Genomic DNA, 17,625 nt, shown 5'->3' on the forward strand with positions numbered 1-17,625 from the left:
GTTCTTCCTCCAAAGAGCAAATCTGTGATACTTGTTGGACTGATGTTTGATTCTGTTAAGCCTTAAATACTCATGGGGGAACAGGCTTAATTCTAACCAAATACCAGCAATACAGGCAATTTATCCCATGATTTTTCTTGATGTAGATATTTCCGTGCTGAGGAATGTAAGGCACGGTGCCATGCCTCTGTCCGTGTCCCAGGGGGGCACACTCCATCATCTATGGCTGTGACTCTTGTCTGTCCTTGGTTACAGTCTGCCAGCCTCAAGAATGCTGTGTCTTCAGGGACCTTTATTCTCACCTTTTAAGAAGCCTAAGGTCTGAGCTGTGTTCATGTAGAGAGTGGCTCTCAGGGTCCTTTTGGTGTTGACAGCAGTGCAGGAACATCAGCAGGGCTGTGCACTCCATACACTCTGTCCTGGAGGGGGGCACGCAGCCCCGGGGGCCTGCCCGTGATGCACCCTGGTCACCTCAGCCAGCCTGCTTCATGCTGGGACAGCCTGCACCACTCTCCCTTCAAGCAGTCACATTTATAAATGGCTTTCCAGAGGTCTTTTTTGGCTACAGAGCTTATTTGGAGCATAAATATGTAGGGCAAAAATCACCAGAACTGCTACTGGAAATTCTTGTTAACTTTAAGTTCCTGTTAAATGCTGCTTTTTAGAGGGTTCACAATGCTCAATATTTAACATCTTATAAGTAGCATTTTCTGTTACAAGGAGGGTCTTCCTGCAGCAGCTGTCTGTGTGGCTCCCAGGCCTGCCTTTCTCCACAGACTGGACAGAAGGTCTTGCTGGGATCCGCTGCTGTGCCATCGCCAGGGTCTGGCCTGCCCGAGGCCTGCTTTGGCCCCTGGCGCAGGTGGAGGGACATTTGCTGAGCGCGTTCTTTTCTCAACTTGGAGACACATGTTAATACTGAATTTTCCTTCCACATTGAAAGAGCCATCGCCTGGTTTTGTTAGGTGTTCATTTGGTTTGAAAACATTGCTTTCCCCCATCCTCCAAATTGTTTTGAACTTTAAAGTTTCCAAAACTAAAATAAAATTTTGTTTTGCAAAGTAGTGGCACTTCAGATATTTAGAGGCCCTGTAAGTTAGTGTTTGTCAAAGTATTTCACAGAATATTAGATCCTCAAGACACTCATGGGTGTTAAGTGGAAACGGATTCTGTGGTTGAACGAGTGTGAGGAATACCATGTTAAACTGAAATAGAGTTGTTTCCAGTGGGACTGCTCAGAGCCTTGAAAGTTCATATGCCCCAGGAACCTTCTAGAGTAGGATTGCAGTGTTTCCTAAATGCTTTTGAGATCTTGAATCAAATTATTTTTCTTCAAGAACCAGAGGACCAGTATTCTAAGGAACCCCCTAAGAAATCTTGCCTTGACTATTGCTGAACAAGGTCAGGCACCCCTCGAGAACCAGAGACTCTGCTTTTTCCCTCTTGTCACTGAGGTTTTATGCCCTTGTTGTGTCCCAAGCTTTTCTCAGCCGTGGAGTGGGTTCCGCTCCTGGATAGACGAGCTGCCTGGCACAGTGGCAGGCCCCAAGTGGGTAGGAGTGCTCAAGCCTGAACTCACTGAACTCGTTTATGGAGTACCCGTGGCACGGGGGTGAGGGTGCCCCTGTCCAGGCCTGCATAGCTGGTTTGGAAGGTGGTGCTCTTGTGACTGGTCGTCAGAGGACAAGACTGCCAACACGCTTGCCTTCTGGAGCGACCCTGCTCTCAGGTGTCCTGTTCCGTCATTGCACAGTTTGCCCCGTCCACCTTGGGAGGCAGGAGCTGGGGCCCTGCTACTCAGGCCCCATCCTGGCAGGGTGGGGCTCAGGCGAAACGCAGGCCCTGGTCTCTGCGCACAGTCCTGCAGGGCCCTCGCTGTGGGCTTGCTCTCCCTGGGGCTCTGCTCTGAGGACACCCATGGGTTTAAACTGCCTCTGCTGCAGTGCACCCCAGGCTCAGGGCCACGGTGGTCCGTGCGCCCTGGCACAGGGGCGCGGCTGCCTTTTCTGCGGCTGTGCGTCTTGAACCAGTCCGCTCACTGAGCCTGTTGCTCTGCTGTGAAACAGCTTCAGAAGAGAGCCTACCCCACAGAGCTCTTGTATGGACTAGCTCTGGTGTGAGCTGAAGCCCTCTGGCAATATTTTAAAATGTTATTTAATGTTTATTCTTACTTGGAATGGCTCCGGAGAGTAGTGTAGAATGAAGGGAGCAGCCGAGCTGGCCTCGCACCACCGGCAGGAAGAGCAGCTGCTCTTGGAGCCCGTCAGTTCTCTCTTCACTGAAAACGTACAATAGTTCCTGTTGAGCAATGCCTCTGAAGTCCCCTAGGAGTCCTGCCTCCCGGTTTGGAGGACCCATGAAAGACACTGTGTTTCCACTGACAAAGGAAATTTCCACCGCAGATGGAGAGAGGAGTTTGTCCGTGGCACCCAGAGTGGTCTGTCAGCACCTTTGCAGCATTGTCCTTGCTGTCTAGCCTCAGCTTCCCCAGGTGCCCAGGGTATGTGGCAGCATTCTGTGCAGAGGGGAACGCCTGGCCCTGCTCCCTCCGTCTTACCTCAGGGTGTGCCTCTTCCTGTTGGATGGAGCCCGGGAGTCCAGTCCCCTTCCTGCTGCCAGGCTGCCCGGCCACACAGAGAAATAGCGGTTCCAGTCCCCCAAGGCTTCTTGGGAGCAGGAAGATTGCGAGACACTCAAAAGCATAACGCTGGCAGCAGCCCGGCCTGAACCCCAGGAGCCAAACGATTTTGGGTTCGGATAACATGAGCAGTGTATCCTTAAGATCTCTTCGAGTGCTAAGCTCAGTGGAAACCCAGAGAAAGCAGGCTTTTCTTCTCCAGGGGCTTCCCTCCCAGGGAAGCGGGCCCAGCCGAGCTGACACGTGGCACTCTGTGAGGAGCACCTGGCAGAGGTGCATCGCTTCGCTCCGCTCCCCAGGACCAGATGTGGACCTTGCTCTGTGACTCTAGGTCTTCTGTTTCTCAAACAGCCTTTTTGCTAAGCGCACGGCGTTCATCGATCAGAGGGTGCAAGTCACTTGGTCACGAAGGCCCCGCAGGTGGTGCCTGTGGCTCTGAGCGGTGACCCAGTCTTGGTCCGGTGGAGGGTTTGTGCGTCGTTGTGCCTGCTCTCCCCTCCCCCCCCCTCCTTCTCTCTCTGGCCAAAGAAGTCTGGACCATAAGATTTTTATTTAAAGCATTCCTATCTGTGGAGTGTGTGATTTGACTCCTTAAGGGAAATGAGTAGCCAAAAGTCAAGGCCAGAGGTTCTGAGGTTGAAATTTAAAATTAATTTCCACTGGGCCTTCGCTTGTGTACACGTCACTGTAATTAATTGGAACTTCATTGGTCATTTGTATGTTCAGAAATGATCAGAAAGCAATACAGCCTGATGGATCTATGAGTGATCAGAATATAGGATAGGTCCTGATGGACACGCCTGTCAGAAGGTGTCCCCTTTGCCTTCCCCTGAGTCCTCAGTCCTTCCCTGCTCAGCCCAGTCAGTTCGGCTGCCCTGTGGGCTGGGCACCATGGGAGGGAGCTGCCGGCAGTCCCCGCCACAGCGCTGGCAAGGCCAGACCCCCATGTCGGAGTGGCCTCTGTCCCTACCAGGCCGGGGGTCCCTCTGAAGACCCTCCTTCCGGTGCCTTCTTGGCCTCCTTCCTCTGCTGCCCCTTCTGTGTGACCTGCACGTCCTGGTCGCGCCTGACCCGTGGGTGAGTAGTTCAGGCTGCCTGTGGGACACAAATAGCTGATCTGGGGTTTTCAGTTGCAGAATCACTTACAGAAAAATTAGATTTCCTTCAGAACCCTGTGTATCTAAAGCAGCAAGGGCCAACTTTGCAGAACCCCCTTCTGTACCTGGCAGCAGACCCCTTAGACGTGAGGGCCTGGCCCTGCCGGAAGGGGGCTGTGCTCCCAGTCACCCCCCAAAATGCACTGGAGAATCACGGAGTGAGGCTGCCTTCAGACACAAGCAGGGTGGTGTGCCCGTCAGGCCAACAGCTCTGCACTGCCCTTCTGGGATGCAATGCCCTTTTGTTTGTAGATGGCGACCCACTTTGGCAATGGCAGCGATTTAAGAGCTAGAAAAACAAGACTCTTCGTTTGGGGGCTGATGATTAAGGATGTGTATGGTAGGATGGGAGAGGCAAATTCTTCATTAAATTCTATTTAAAATCTCTTTAATCATTTTTTTGTAAAGATTAAATTAGTTGAATGTTAAAATTGTGCCTTGTATTATTGATCCTTAGGAGGTTGTATCTTATAAGAAACAGAAGTTTTGAAAGCGTAATCAGGAGCCATCCTTCCCAAAAAGGGCATTAAAATTCTAGGTCTTGTTCCACAGTGGTAGGTTCTGCCTGGATTCAAATAAGATTAAGTCTTAGCAAATGTGAGTAGGTTTAAAATGCCTCATGGAAGCTGTAGCACTTAAAGGATGTTAAGTATTTGAATTGGCAGAGGGGAAGAGAGGGCGGGTTCCGGGAGGGTTTCTTCAGCGACATTGTGCACCTATTCTAAAGTTCAACTTTCCAGGCTACTTGGGACGTGAAGAAAATGTGTCCCTGATTGGAATGTGGGCTTCTTGAGGGCAAATACTGTGCCTAAGACAGTGCTCTCAAAGTAGTATGTGTTCCAGAAGTGTCTGATTTCAAGGCTTTGCTCTGCTTTCAAGGAGTTCAACATGTTGGGGGCTCAGTGTCTGAACCAGTAACCATTCTGGCCGCTGTATGGTTAGGTGCAGGGTGAGGGGCTTAGGGGCTGAGTAGAGGACAGCCTGGGGAAGGTGGGGCTGCAGGAGCGTCTGGATGTATGGTGTGATTCACATGGGTGGAGAGAGCAAAGAGGGCAGTTTGGCTGGACCCAGCCCACCAGACAAGGTGGGTGTGTTCCCATCCACAGTAGTGGAAGTAAAGCCTGGGTGAGGATGGTGGCACCTGACCCCACAGGTCTCTGCCAGCTAAGGTTTTGGGATATTATAATCAAGTTTACAAAACCACAAATCCAGAGAGGGCCCAAACACCTTTTAAAAGGCTTTTGCCAAAAAAAAAAAACAGTTCTTGAAAATAATGTCATCCAGAACTACACATGCTATCCTTTGTAGTTTGAAAATCTTAAGTGTCTTCAGAAAATGTGAGATTTCTGCAACTTTGCCCTGTCACTCACCATCTTTGACACTGGATGACAGATTGGCTAACATAATGCCTGTCCCAACATCAAGAGGGAAAGAGGGCATTCATCAGTCAAGCTTACCTTAACCATCAGCAGTCCCTGCAAGCGGGCAAAGGGAGGTCTGTGCCTCTGCAGGTCAGCCTGCTCTTGGTCTCTCAGCTGCGAAGGGCTGTCAGGGTTGCTGGTCCCCTGGACCCGCGCCTGGTCCCACCAGCACAGGGCGAAGGCTGGCTGGAAGGGCAGCCCACACGGTCCCAGGTTCCACGGTGTCCTAGGGCTCATGAGGAGCTGTCGCCGGCCTCCATAGACGGGCTGCCCCTACCACCTGGAAAGCCCAGGAATCCCTGGGAGATAGCAGAACAAATACTTAGGCAAGTCAAGCTTCTTCAGCAACTAAGCTTTAAAAAAGAAGTGTATATAGCTGAGTCCCTCCGGTTTCTCCCTGAGAATTGCCTCTGCCACAGAAAGCTGCTTACTTTAGGCTTCCCTGTAACGTACTTTAGGCTTCACCTTCTCCATGAGTATCTGCCTGCCCAGGAGTGAACATGGATTCAGTTCCTAAACGTTCCCTATTTAGTCCCCGGCTTGCCCCAGGGGCTGCAGGTTTGGCTTAAACTACGCCTGTGTATAAAGCATGAGGGAAGTGGTATGTCTTTAATTTGCAGACTTTCCTCCAAACGTCGCTTAGTTTTAGCTAGCAAAGCAGCATGTGGATGCAAGGGGTGCATCCCGCTGGCCCCTTTTCCTCCCATGTCGAATCGGTATTGGGGTCCTGTTCCTTCCTCTCTGCCAAGAAGATAAAAACCCTACTGAGAAATCTGAATTTCTGACAGCAAAACTAAGTTGTGGGAGGAGCAGGAGCAGTAGGAGCATTTATGTTTTCTTCCCAGATTGAAGTTGATTGGGGTTATGTTTTGTGTAGAATTTTTTGGAGGCGTCACCCTTCTTCCTAGAACGTCATGTGATTTAGTTGTGCTAATTAGGCAGAAACTTGTCGTCCCTACAGATGCCAAGACCACAGAGGGACTCACTCTCACCAGAGACTGGATGACAGCATCCACAGATATTTTTAGAACAAGTTCATCATCTGATCTCCCTGTTTCATTTTCCTCGCATCAACAGCCCGATTTCAGACTTCTTGCTGGGCAGGGAGGGGAAGGATGTGCTCGGCCCCTGTTAATGAAAGTCGCTGATAGGACGGGACGTTTCATCTGTTTTGTTACTTGGCCCGTTGCCTAGTAACTGCAGTGTGATTGCTCTGAGTCCCTTCAGCTGTGTGCTTGCTCTTCCTTCCAAAGTTTTGCTTAGTACAATGTGTTTTTAAACTTAGAAGGGCATCAACATCCATAAACCTCCCAGCTACCTAAAGTGTTTTACTCCGAACAGTGTTAAGAGTGCCGAGAGCTTCATTGAAAGCCATGAAATGTGAACCCACCCTACGTACCAGTCAGTCCCCACATCAGAGCCGGCCTCTTGCCAAACGTGCTTCCTCTGTTCTCCCAGGGCTCGGTGAAGTCAGAGAAACGTGTGCAAATGGAGCCACCAAACAATGGTTAAAAATCTAAGGCAGGTGAGGGGCTGCTCTCCTTAGGACTTTTCAGCCAAGAGGTCTTCCTCAGAGTGGCGATTCCGGTGTTCCTCTTACATGATTATATTTATCTTCCTTTAGTTTTCACAGCCCGTTTGCCCTCAGTTGTGGAGGAACCAGTTACCTCTGTCCCATGGAGCAGGAGTCTCTGTATTAATTTTGTCCTCTGTGAGAGCTGCCTGTAGGCCTGGGCCCCTGTGCACCGCACCTCCAGGCCCAGGCTGGCACCCAAGCACGCGGGGGCGTCAGTGGTGAGGCCCCGGGAAGTGCAGGACGGCGCGCCCCGGGGTCCCGGGCACCAGCCGCAGCAGGGGAGAGAGCAGTGGGGAGGGCGCCCCCTCCTAACGGGCGAACTCCCCCGAGGGGCCGGGCCCTCCGGTGAAGGAAGGGGCGTTTGGCGGGAGCTGTGGGTGGCAGTGCCCTAGGCAGCCTGGTCCACTTAGGGTGCCGCGTTGGGACTCGGAGGTGCTCTCTGCTTGCGTCCCTCCTGTGCTGCCCCAGCTCCAGCATTGGAGCAGGCTGCACGCCCTGCCTCTGCTCTCAGGGAGTGCGCTGAGTCACCTTCCCCTCGCACTGGGCCCTTGGCTGGATAATTAACACCAAAGGGAACCAGGGGTGGGGTGTGAGTTAGGCAATGCCCTGCAGCTTCTCCCTGGGCACTTGCAGTAAGTTGTCCAGGTTGGGACTTGGGTAGTCGGTCCCCTGATGCCTCACTGCATAGTGATGTTAGGGGTGGGTTACCAGGCACTGCTGGGAAGGGAAACCCAAACCCCCTTGCACAGGACTGTATCGCACCCTGCCCCTCAAACCTCGGGGTGAGGAGAGAAGGGGAAGGGCGTGACCCCAGCAGGCAGAGTGCCTCACAGAGCCCGCCTCCCCTGAAGCAACAAGCTGCTCTTGTACAGGCCGCGGTGATGCTGCCCAGCACCTTACAGAGCAGAGAAACCCTCCGAGAGGCCACCAGCCGGGTGGCGGGATCTGGGGGCAGGAGAAGGGCTGTCTCCTGCTCTGTTGCCTGTGCCCCTGCTGAAAGCCAGGGTCCTTACGTTGGGGCCATAACAGGGTTGCTGCGCCCAGGGCCTGCGGTGTGGCAGACACCGGGCCCCGCCAGCTCCTGCGCGTTGGGAGTGCGAGTAAGCGCCGGCTAGTCCGGCCGCAGAGGAGATGGAGGTCACGCGTACATGTGCGACAGCTGCAGATGGGTTTACATGACATTTCATGGATGGAGTGAGTGTGTGTGTCTGAATGTATGTCTGTGTGCTTGTGGCTGAGTGTGTTTGACTGCGTGTGAGTCTCTGTTTGTGAGCTCACTGATGCTTCAGTGCCCATCCACTTTATCTGCCCAGAACACTGTGAGCTGCGGTAGCTCCACGGCCACGCTCTGCATTTCCTGGCCTGGAACCTGTGTTTTATCTACCACCACAGCCAACCCTGTCCCTGCAAACCGAAGGTCTCATTCTGTAGGCCTGTCATGTCCGTCCCTGCAGCCGCATCTCTGAATATACTGCTCTTTCTCCCAGTCCTCCAGTGTCCCTGGGCTTGGTGGCCACATGGTCTGTGGAAGACTTGTGTGAATTCAGACTCTCTGAGAGGGCCTCTTTCGTGCCTTACATTGAAGACTGGGGAAAAATAATGCTAATTATTAAAGGGATGTTTTGTGGGATGTTTTTTGTGGCCATATGTGTGTGTGATACAGATATTTTCTGTAGATTTTTAATATAAACAAATTTGTAAGGCAGCCCACGTGGAGATGACTTACTCCTTTATAGTGGGGGTAGAAGATTCCCCCACCCAGCGGTGCAGATTAAGCCTTTGGAAAGGGGCCGGTTTCACCTGGCCTGGTATAGGATTTGGGGTCCACACAGCCCCTGGGGGAGAACCAGAGAAGCCCAGCTGGTCCACTTAGGGTGACCAGACCCCTGGCTTCAGCAGAGAAGTCCAGTGTCCCAGACGCCCTCCAGAAGGCTGGAGCGGAACTCCGTCTGCACCCTGGGCGGCCTGCTGGCACACCCTGGGCTCGCCTTTCCTTGTTAGCCTCCAAACACGAGTGGCTCCACCTCCCCCAGGCTTTTCAACCTGAGAGCTTTTTGTGATCAAGCACAGAAACGAGGTGAGTAGTCTCCACGCTTTGTCCTGTTTGCAGACTCTTGAAGCTGGTGAAGCGAAGCAGACAGCTGCACCCGGAGGCCCTTGGCTCAGAGTGGGGGTGAGGAGGGGGCGGCGGGGCTGCTGAAGCAGGACCTGGAGGTGCCGCTCTGACTGCTTGAATGTCCTGAATCATCTCTGGTTTTCTTTTCTCCTCCTGTAGACCCTCAAACTGACACAAGACCTACAGAGAAAACCCTTTGCCAAATCTGCTCTCAGCAAGTGGACAATGATACCGTTTACAGCTTAACGCCTTTGTGAGTCCCACACCATGTTCCTAGCCCAGCGGAGACTGGTAACGGCCCCTGCCCCAGGGGAAGCACCTACCCTTGGAACAGGACCCTGTGCACAGTATGCAGAATCTTCCTCTACGGGCGATGAGCCACCTGCCAGCGAAGGACAGCGCCCGGTCAGCACCCCACCTCCTCCAGAGCACACCCGGAGCCCCCACTGGCTGTCTGTGGTGGTTAAATACTGCGATGGGTTATGGGATGTTTTAAGTGTTGTTTTTGTGTTTGTTTTTCCTGACTTTTGAGTTTTTCTCATGCATTAACTTGCAGTATTTTTATGTTAAAATGTTGATCATCTTTGACCTGGCAGATTTAGAAACAAGGAAACTGTACCCGTTACCATTCTGGCTTTGGCATCACGAGCACGGGGCCATGGAACTCCATCATAAACTAACAAGCTGCACAAACTAGAGGGGGATTGCTTTCTTCTTTTGTTTGTTAGAGAACTACTCTTTTCTAAAAACTGAGCAACAGCACACATGTTGGCTGTGCACACAGTCAGGGACTGGGCTGTGCACAGGTGGAAGCGTTGGCGCGCTGCCCAGGCCGCATGTGTTTCGGCCCCACGCCGGGTGGTCAGGGGTCAGGGGTCAGGCCCTCACGCCTGCTCTGCAGTTGCCAGACAAGTAGGGCCTGTCGCCTCCCGTCAGCAGCCTCAGCTAATGCAGTGAGCAGTGAAGGGACGTTGGTTAGAAACGAGGACCTGCTCCAGGCAGAAAGGAGCTCGTCTGTCCACGCACTGCCAAATGCCACTTCAGGGTTTACTTTTAAAGAGGGAAAAAAGTCCTATTTTGCTTTGCAGAAGAAATGAACTTCCAGGTGAGCATTAAACCTGCAGTGAGAAATGTGTGAAAAGTACAAACCGAAGTCACTATTTTCCTAAATACACACCCTTGATTACTTTCAGCCTTTCTGTGTATGATCCGATCTGCTAGATGTGTGAGAGGCAGTAGCATACAAATTGATTTTATATATGTATGTATGTATATATGTACATATATATATAAGCTTAGATTGTAATTATACAAGTGACAATGGAAGTATAAGATAGGGCAGTTTTAAGGTTTTTTCCCCCACTTTCTTGCTTCTCTGGATTTCATTTTGTTTTCAAGAAGTCATGGTGCTGTGTAGGTGCTTCTGTTTGACCTGGAAAGTGTGATTATATTAGTTACCCTCGGTAGACAGATAGCTGGGAACACCTTTGGTACGTAGGAAGCTGGGGTGATGACGCTCTGATAGCACAGTGTATGCATACTTCTCCAAAGTGGTATATGAAGACTCTTTTATTTGCATAAAAGGCATTAGGCATATAAATGTATAAATATATTTTATCATGTACAGTACAGCAACGGAGCATTCTGCATGGACGTTAGGAACACAGGCTGGTATTCCACCACAGACCTCCCTGCATGAGTTCTCACTGACGCTTGCACCGTGCGGTGGGCGCGGCTCCTTCCCCCGCTGCTCGCCGCCAGGGGCCCCTGTGCACCTTTGCTTTGTAATTCCTCTTGGGTGGTGGTGGTGGGGGGGGTAACAGCTCCTGCATAATGGAAGCTCCATTTGGCATTGTCACACATCCCTCCTGCCTCGTTGGGGCCGTCGCTCAGTGGCCCTGTTGCTTTCACCCCACCTCTTACTGATTCTGTAAATTGTGCAGTTGTGATTATAGTAGACCTGTAGCATAACGCCTTTTCTAAACTGCTACACATTTATAATCTTCATTTTAAAAGTATGTATAATTTTTTTTTAAACATGTATCCTATTCACGTGGTCTGCTTGTCAGTGAGACAGGCTTTTGCTAACTATTTTTTTTACAATAATGCTGGCCGCTTCTTGATTCTTTGGTCATCTGCTGGACACACACACTGTGCCGTGTCAGCGAGGGAGGCTGCCCCTCTGGGGCTTGACGTGGCACCGCTGGGTGAGGCTGCAGTTCTGAGATGGCAGCGGCCGCTGCAGGGAGTGGGGTGGGGGTGCCCAATGCCAGGCAGAGCCCCGAGAGCTCCCCTGAGCTCAGAGAGACAGGCTAACGAGTAGCCATTCACCCTTGCAGTTTTGTAGACCCTGGGAGCAACTTTGGGAGTGAGGAAAGCCACCCTCCATGGGTTTCAACTCCAACTGTTGAATTCCTTTCAGATTTGTGGTATTTCTTTTTTTTTTCCTCTCAATGTTTATTAAATTTCAGGCAGAATGTCTTACAAAATACCCAGAAGCAGATTATAACTTAACCTAAAACAGCTGAGGGAGGGACCGAGGCAGTAGGAGAGCAGGCAGCCCAGAGCCCGTCAGGAGCGTGGACGGGGAGGATACTGTGACCGCAAGAGCATCTCCATGCGGAGCGTCGTCGAGAGCTGAGGTCAGAGCCGTCAGGAGCCAGCATCGGCCCCAGGAGGGGGTGAGGCCGGAATGGGATGGGGCAGCAGCCCCGCTCAGCCTTGGCCACCCGGGCTTCCCGCCCAGAGGCCCGGCTCCGCTAGACTCGCCCACTGGGTTCTGAGGCGGGCAGACTGGGCAGAGGTGTGACCTCAGTCCTCTCACTTAAGAGACCCTGCTTTCAAGAAGGGACAGCTGCCAGCCACCAGGTGCGTGCTGAGGGTCAGGGGTCCCTCACAGTGAGTGACCTGGAGCATCTCCACAGAGTATTTAGTAGCCCCAGCGAGCCTGGAAGCTGTGACGTTTGCATCCCGATGAGCTCTACCTGAGGCTTCTGCCAGCCTCTAAATAAGCTGCCCAGGGTACCTTCTACTTGCTGGTGGGAAATCAGAAAGAGGACTGGTGTTCAAAGTATGACAGGCACCCTGGGGCTCTGGTTCTCTTCAGGACTCCAAAACCCGATACCTTTTACCAAAGTCAGAAAAGAGCTTTATCATAAGCCTTCACTGTCCTGGTGTGAGGCCTGACTGCCAGGGTTGGCGAACCCCATGAACTGTGAATGAATCGGAGGTTGGCTTCCTTTATTGCATCCTCTACAATATAATGATTGCTGAAACACGTATTTTTTTAACTTTAAGAAGTTTGTCTTTCCCAGTGGGAGGAGCTGCACACATGTGGAAGACAATATGAGAGTGTGTGCATGTGCGTGTGTGTGGTGGTGGGTTTTGGCGTGTGTGTGTGTCACTTTCCCACCCTGAGGGAGGAGGCTCACTGCTCGGGGCCTGTGTGTACCCAGCTCGTGGTGTCCTTTCAGGCGGCTTCCGAACTTGCTAACGATGCTGGGAGCAGACCTTATCTCTACCTAAGGAGCCCCACTCAAAGAATAAGGGAACCCTGATCCCTTGGGAACACCAGTCCCGTCGCACATGCTGATGCCACACGCTGTCAGTGGGGAACAAAAGTATGACCCTTTTTCTCTGAAAGCAGAAACAAAACCCTACAGCTCTGAACTCTGATTTCCTTTTTCTTGCTATATTTAGGGAACACTATATGATTAGGCATAATTTTTTTTTAATTAAGAAAAGTAAACTTTTTTGTAGAAAAGCAATCACTGGGAAAGAGGTACGAGAAAGCCAGCCTGCCCCAGAGACGGGGGCGGGGGAGCACCACGGCAGGAGGTGAAATCCCAGCTGTCACATCCTAACAGAGGTGCCCAAGGAGCTGAAACAAGTACATTTGATCCAGATCTTTGGTGGGAGTGTTTTATGCAGTTTGAATGAGTGAACTATTTCCCTCTTGTTTAGTTTTATTTATGTGTGGGTTTATTTTTCTTTCTTCTGATGAATGATTGGTTCTGAGGCCTCTGCCACACTCCAGAAATATTTGTGCGGCTGCTTTAAAAACCTGTGTGCCTGGTCACTTACTCCTCCCCAATTATCTCATTGCCTGGCAATCAGTCTTCTCTTGTATATTTGTCCCAGCACGTTTTGTACACAGGAAATGTAAACAGGTGTGAAGGAGGACCAGAAAAATTAGTTAATATTTAAAAAAATGTATTGTGAATTTTGGCTTCACATGTTTAACTTTTTTTTAAGAAAAAAAGTTGCATGAATGGAAAAAAATCTGTATACAGTATCTGTAAAACTGTCTTACCTGTTTCAGTTCCTCACTCACACCCCATACAGACTGTAATTCAGTGTGGTGCGTGGCCATACTCAGCCCCTAAGAGTCAGGCAGTCGACACTTTGGTTTGAAGCGCCTCATCCTTTCTTTCAGAGCGAACACTATCATGTTGCATTCTCCCTGAGGATTTTATCTAACTGTATGTTGCCATGAATTAACTCTACCGTCTTTCTTTTCAAGAATCAAAACCAGTTTGATTTGGGAACCTTCCCCTTTCCAAATGAAATGGAGATGCAGTACTTTCCTCAGTGTTTGTAGATATTGCCTTGTGTATTCCATTTAAAGCCATCATCTAGTTTGTAAAAGATGGTGACGCATGTAAATAAAGCATCAGTGACCTTCTGTCTTACTCTAAGAAGTTTTTCATTCTCCCTCCCTCCTTCCTTCACCCCAGACGTGAAATAGTGGAGCATATCTCCGGGTCTTCCTGTGGGATTGCTTCATAGGCTGGGAGAGGCACAGCCTCTATCCTGAGGTCTCTGAACCAGGTGAGTCTCAGCAGACTCTCTCGGGCCCACTTTGGGCCTCCACTGACGACCAGATGGCTTAGTAAAAGCAGCTCAGCGGCGCTGTCCACGTGGCTGAGGCCGCCTCCGGGGAGCACGGAGTCGCTGCCCTCCAGAAGCTTCCAGGCACGGAGGCCAGATCCAGGCTCCCTGCCCTCACTGAGTGTCGGAGGTTCCGGCCTGTCAGAGTTGTGTTCTGATGAGGTTCACCCACCCGTGTGCAGCAGACAAGCACCCGTCATGGACTGTGTCCTGCATGTGGAGAGTCAAACAACTTCAGGCTTCTGGCAGCCAATTAGGCATGTCCTGTGTGTACGTTTAAGGCCGCGCAGTCAAGCTGGGGGACTCGCCCTACTGCAAAACTATTCCCACTCGCCTGGATCGTGGATTTCATTTTAGCAGGTATGTTTTAAAAATGCCTTAGGATTGGGGTCAAAGTCCCAACATAATGGATTCCTACTTCATATCAAGCAGGTAGAAAAAGGTTTTAAAGTTTGCCCTTTGAGATAAATTCTGTGTTGGTGGAGAATCATTCTTAACCTTGTCCTCACCACTGTTTTAATCACCTGTAAAGGTAAGACCTCACCATCTTCTCATGCCAAAGCCAGCTGGGAGGAGTGTGTCATCATCAGAGGTCGCTTCCCAGTTTGATTGTCTCCCAAAAGATGAAAGGCAGAAATCCAGTAGCGTCCTCCCAACCCAGGTAAAGACTCGACCAAGAACTAATTAAAAGTCAACTTATTGGTCAACAATTGCAAGTCAGTCTCAAGCGTGGCAGTGGGCCAGACCCTGCACTGAGCGCCAACGGGACCTGGGCCTTGCCCTCTGCAAGGTCATCCGCTGGAGGATGCTCGACCTTGACTAATGAAGGGCCAATTCCTGCTGACTCTACTGTTTCCACTTCTGGTTTTAGAGAGGAAGAATTTGGACTAGTTAGTCTTTGCAGATTAATTAAAATTGGACTGGTTACAACACTTCAGGCGTGTGATTTTGCAAATGTTCACGTAGTGAGGAGATGTGACACGAATCAGCCACTCTGCCGGGCACCCACAACCTTCCCCCACAGCCACTCCCCTGAACACGGGAAAGAGGGAAGCCTGGGGGTGGGGGGTGTGGGCAGCAGTCATGCTGTGGGGGCTTCGGCTCCTGTGCCAGGCCGGGCAGGTCAGGGTGGGCTGGGGGTGGGGGAGGCTCCATGGAAGGGCTCCGTCCTGGCTCTGCTTCCATCTCCAATAAAGAGAAGCAGCGGTGCTGGGCTCCACGGACTGCGGGGAGAGGATTTTCCAGATTCTGATGTTAGAAGGGGAGGCTCTCAGCGAGGCCTAAGACCTGAAGAAAATCAAACTGTGTGTGCGTAGTTCTGGTGTCGGTCACACAGTAACAGCACAAACTTAGTTCTGTCTTCTCTGAGGACTTCCTAGAAACACTACAAATATCCCCACTCACACTCAGGAAAGAAACGTCTCGATGGCCTTATACCGGCTCAGGACCTCTGAGTACGTTCATCTGTCCTGCCAGCACCTCCTGTACCTCGGGGACTGTGTGTCGCTGGGAGCGGGGCCCAGCGCAGCTCAAGCGAGGGACGCAGGCCTGCGGGCACAAGCCCTCTAAGTGCTGTTGGGCTACAGGGAGAGGAACCAGCCAAGCCCAGAGGTCGTGAGCATTTGAGTGGGAAGGCAACGTGATGCATCTCAGGGACAAAGGCCGGAGGCAAGGGAGAGTGAACGTGTTCTGGAGACTGAGTAGTGGGCTCATTTGAGGCTTGAAGAGCTCAAGGAAGACAGGTGAGAAGTCAGGCAAGAAAAGTGGGCTGCCAGAAGGCTGCAGACCCGGTGGCCTGGACCCTGCTAGCGAAAGGGGAAGCCTGCAGGCGCCTGCCGGAAGGGCCCTCGGGCACACTGCAGAAAGCAGGTGCCAGGAGGAGGGTGCCGAGGGAGACAGGCACGGGGATCCTAGAACCATTTCACAAGAGGCTACCCACAGAAAATGATGTTTATGGCCCACTGGGCTGGCAGCAAGCTGTTCCTCTGGCAGCCGCAGGCCCTACAGATTGCCCCGAGGGCTGAGGGACCAGCAGCTCGGAACCCCTGTGATTTTCCAGCGGCACTGAGAGCCCTGATGGAGAGGAAATCAGGAAGAATGTGCTGCTGGTGACGTTGGGGACTGAGGCAAGGGACTTCTTTCTGCTGTTTGCCTTGTGTTCTGATTTATTAGAGTGGGAGTATGCTACTTCTAGAAACATAAACATAGTTTCTGAAGAGCCACGTAGGAGAGGCTGACTTTGACTCCTCGCCTTCTAAGACTGGAGGGAGTCGGGGGTCGGGTGAGAAGGGCATTAGTGGGAGTGGAGAGGAGGGAACCACACTGTTTAAAAGGAATCTGACCGATAAGGAATAGTGCCGTTGGAAAGTGTCTTTATAAATTTGGGTTTCCGTAACTTCCTCCTATTAACATCTTGAATGTCAGTGTAGAAACTAATCAGAACAAAATATGCATTTATTAAAACAATTATGAAAATGCTCATATACATAGAAAACGTTTATTTTGGATGTATTCTTAGGAATTACCCATTGCTCTTACTACATGATGACCTCATACATTAATAAAAGACCAATAAGAAGCAGAACAAAAATAAGTGTATGCCAGTGTGAACTATGGCTGGGGAGAGGCTCTGAAAGGTAAAAACAAAGAGGGGGATGATCCTCGTGTCCTGTTCGCGGGCCTCCCACAGGGCTCGGCGTCAGCTCCTGCCACCGCACGCTTCTTGTGTGTCCTTCCAGAATGTCTTAGGCACCTAGAAGCAATAAAAACACATTCTTATATTCCTCTTTTTATTGCACAAAAAGTACATTAGACACACTGTCGGGCATCTTGCTTTGTTAACAATCTCTCACACATGGAGGAAATGCCGGCACACAGAGCCCACCCTCCCTCTGTGGTTGCATAGCGTCTCCCCTGTATTATCGGATCCTACTCATTTGGTCAGCAGCCTCCTGTTGACAGACATGATATCATTTCTAAACATTTACTGTCAGCAACACTGCAGAGAATAACATTATGTCTGTGTTACATACCTGTGTAAGAATCTTCATAGAATTTATGCCCAGACGTGGAATTGCAGGTCAAAGGGTACATATACATTCGTGGTTTGAATAAAAATCGACAAAATTGCCCTCCACTGTGCCAGTTAACACCACCAGCAACATAGAAAAATCCCTGTTTTCCCACAGCCTCATATTTTTAATGTTTTAAACGTTAAGTTGCAAGTCTGTCTGTCCCTGTCCCCCTCCAAGCTCCCTGACATCTGTGCCCAGGATGATAAGCGCTGGTGAGGGAGGTGGGAGAGAGGCTGAGCAGGCAGACTGGGGTGCCTGGCGGTGCCAACAAGGGAGAAGGGGCACCCCGAGCTGCGCCCCACTGTTGGGCTGGCCCGCTGAGATCCTGCTGCCAGCCTGACCCTCCAGTCTGGCCACAGGCTCCTCCCCTCACGCCACCTGCCGGGCCGCCAGCCCAGGTCAGCCGGACCTTCCAGCTGCGCTCCCTGCCTCCCAGAATGCCAGAGGGAGCTGTCAGCGAGCAAACAGTCTGGCCTCTTTGGCACCAACCACACACCTAGACCTATTCATAGGCAGATTGCACAAGCGCTGGAGAGGGGCTGGGCCTGGGGAGGGCGCTGGGGCCCTGAGCAGGCCCTGGAGCTCTCAGAGCAGGGCGGGGACGGGGCTGGGCCCAGGGGTCCGCTGCCACCCAGCACAGGGGCTCCTCCGAGGAAGGCCCGGACACCCCGTGGCTGCCCCCAGGCCCACTCCTGCCCTGCTGTGCAGGTTAGCACCTGGGGTGGAGGGGCGTCACCCTGGGGAATGCCGAAA

The 17,625-nt window shown here is 51.5% G+C and overlaps 1 protein-coding gene across 3 annotated transcripts in view; it reads left to right on the top strand.

Annotated features, from left to right (window-relative positions):
• The window catches only part of FOXO3 (forkhead box O3), a 104,989-nt gene extending 91,397 nt beyond the window's left edge, over positions 1–13,592 (top strand). For 2 of the 3 annotated variants that reach the window (XM_057489467.1, XM_057489469.1), the window contains one exon: positions 9,068–13,592. The gene's annotated coding sequence lies outside the window, so the exon portion shown is untranslated. Of the gene's footprint in view, positions 1–6,177; positions 6,560–9,067 lie in introns of those variants that run through there. The other variant, XM_057489468.1, reaches the window with a different exon arrangement.
• Positions 13,593–17,625: the final 4,033 nt, after the last annotated feature.

This window comes from Manis pentadactyla, chromosome 12, assembly GCF_030020395.1.
Source record: "Manis pentadactyla isolate mManPen7 chromosome 12, mManPen7.hap1, whole genome shotgun sequence".
In the NCBI taxonomy this organism is placed as follows: Eukaryota; Metazoa; Chordata; class Mammalia; order Pholidota; family Manidae; genus Manis; species Manis pentadactyla.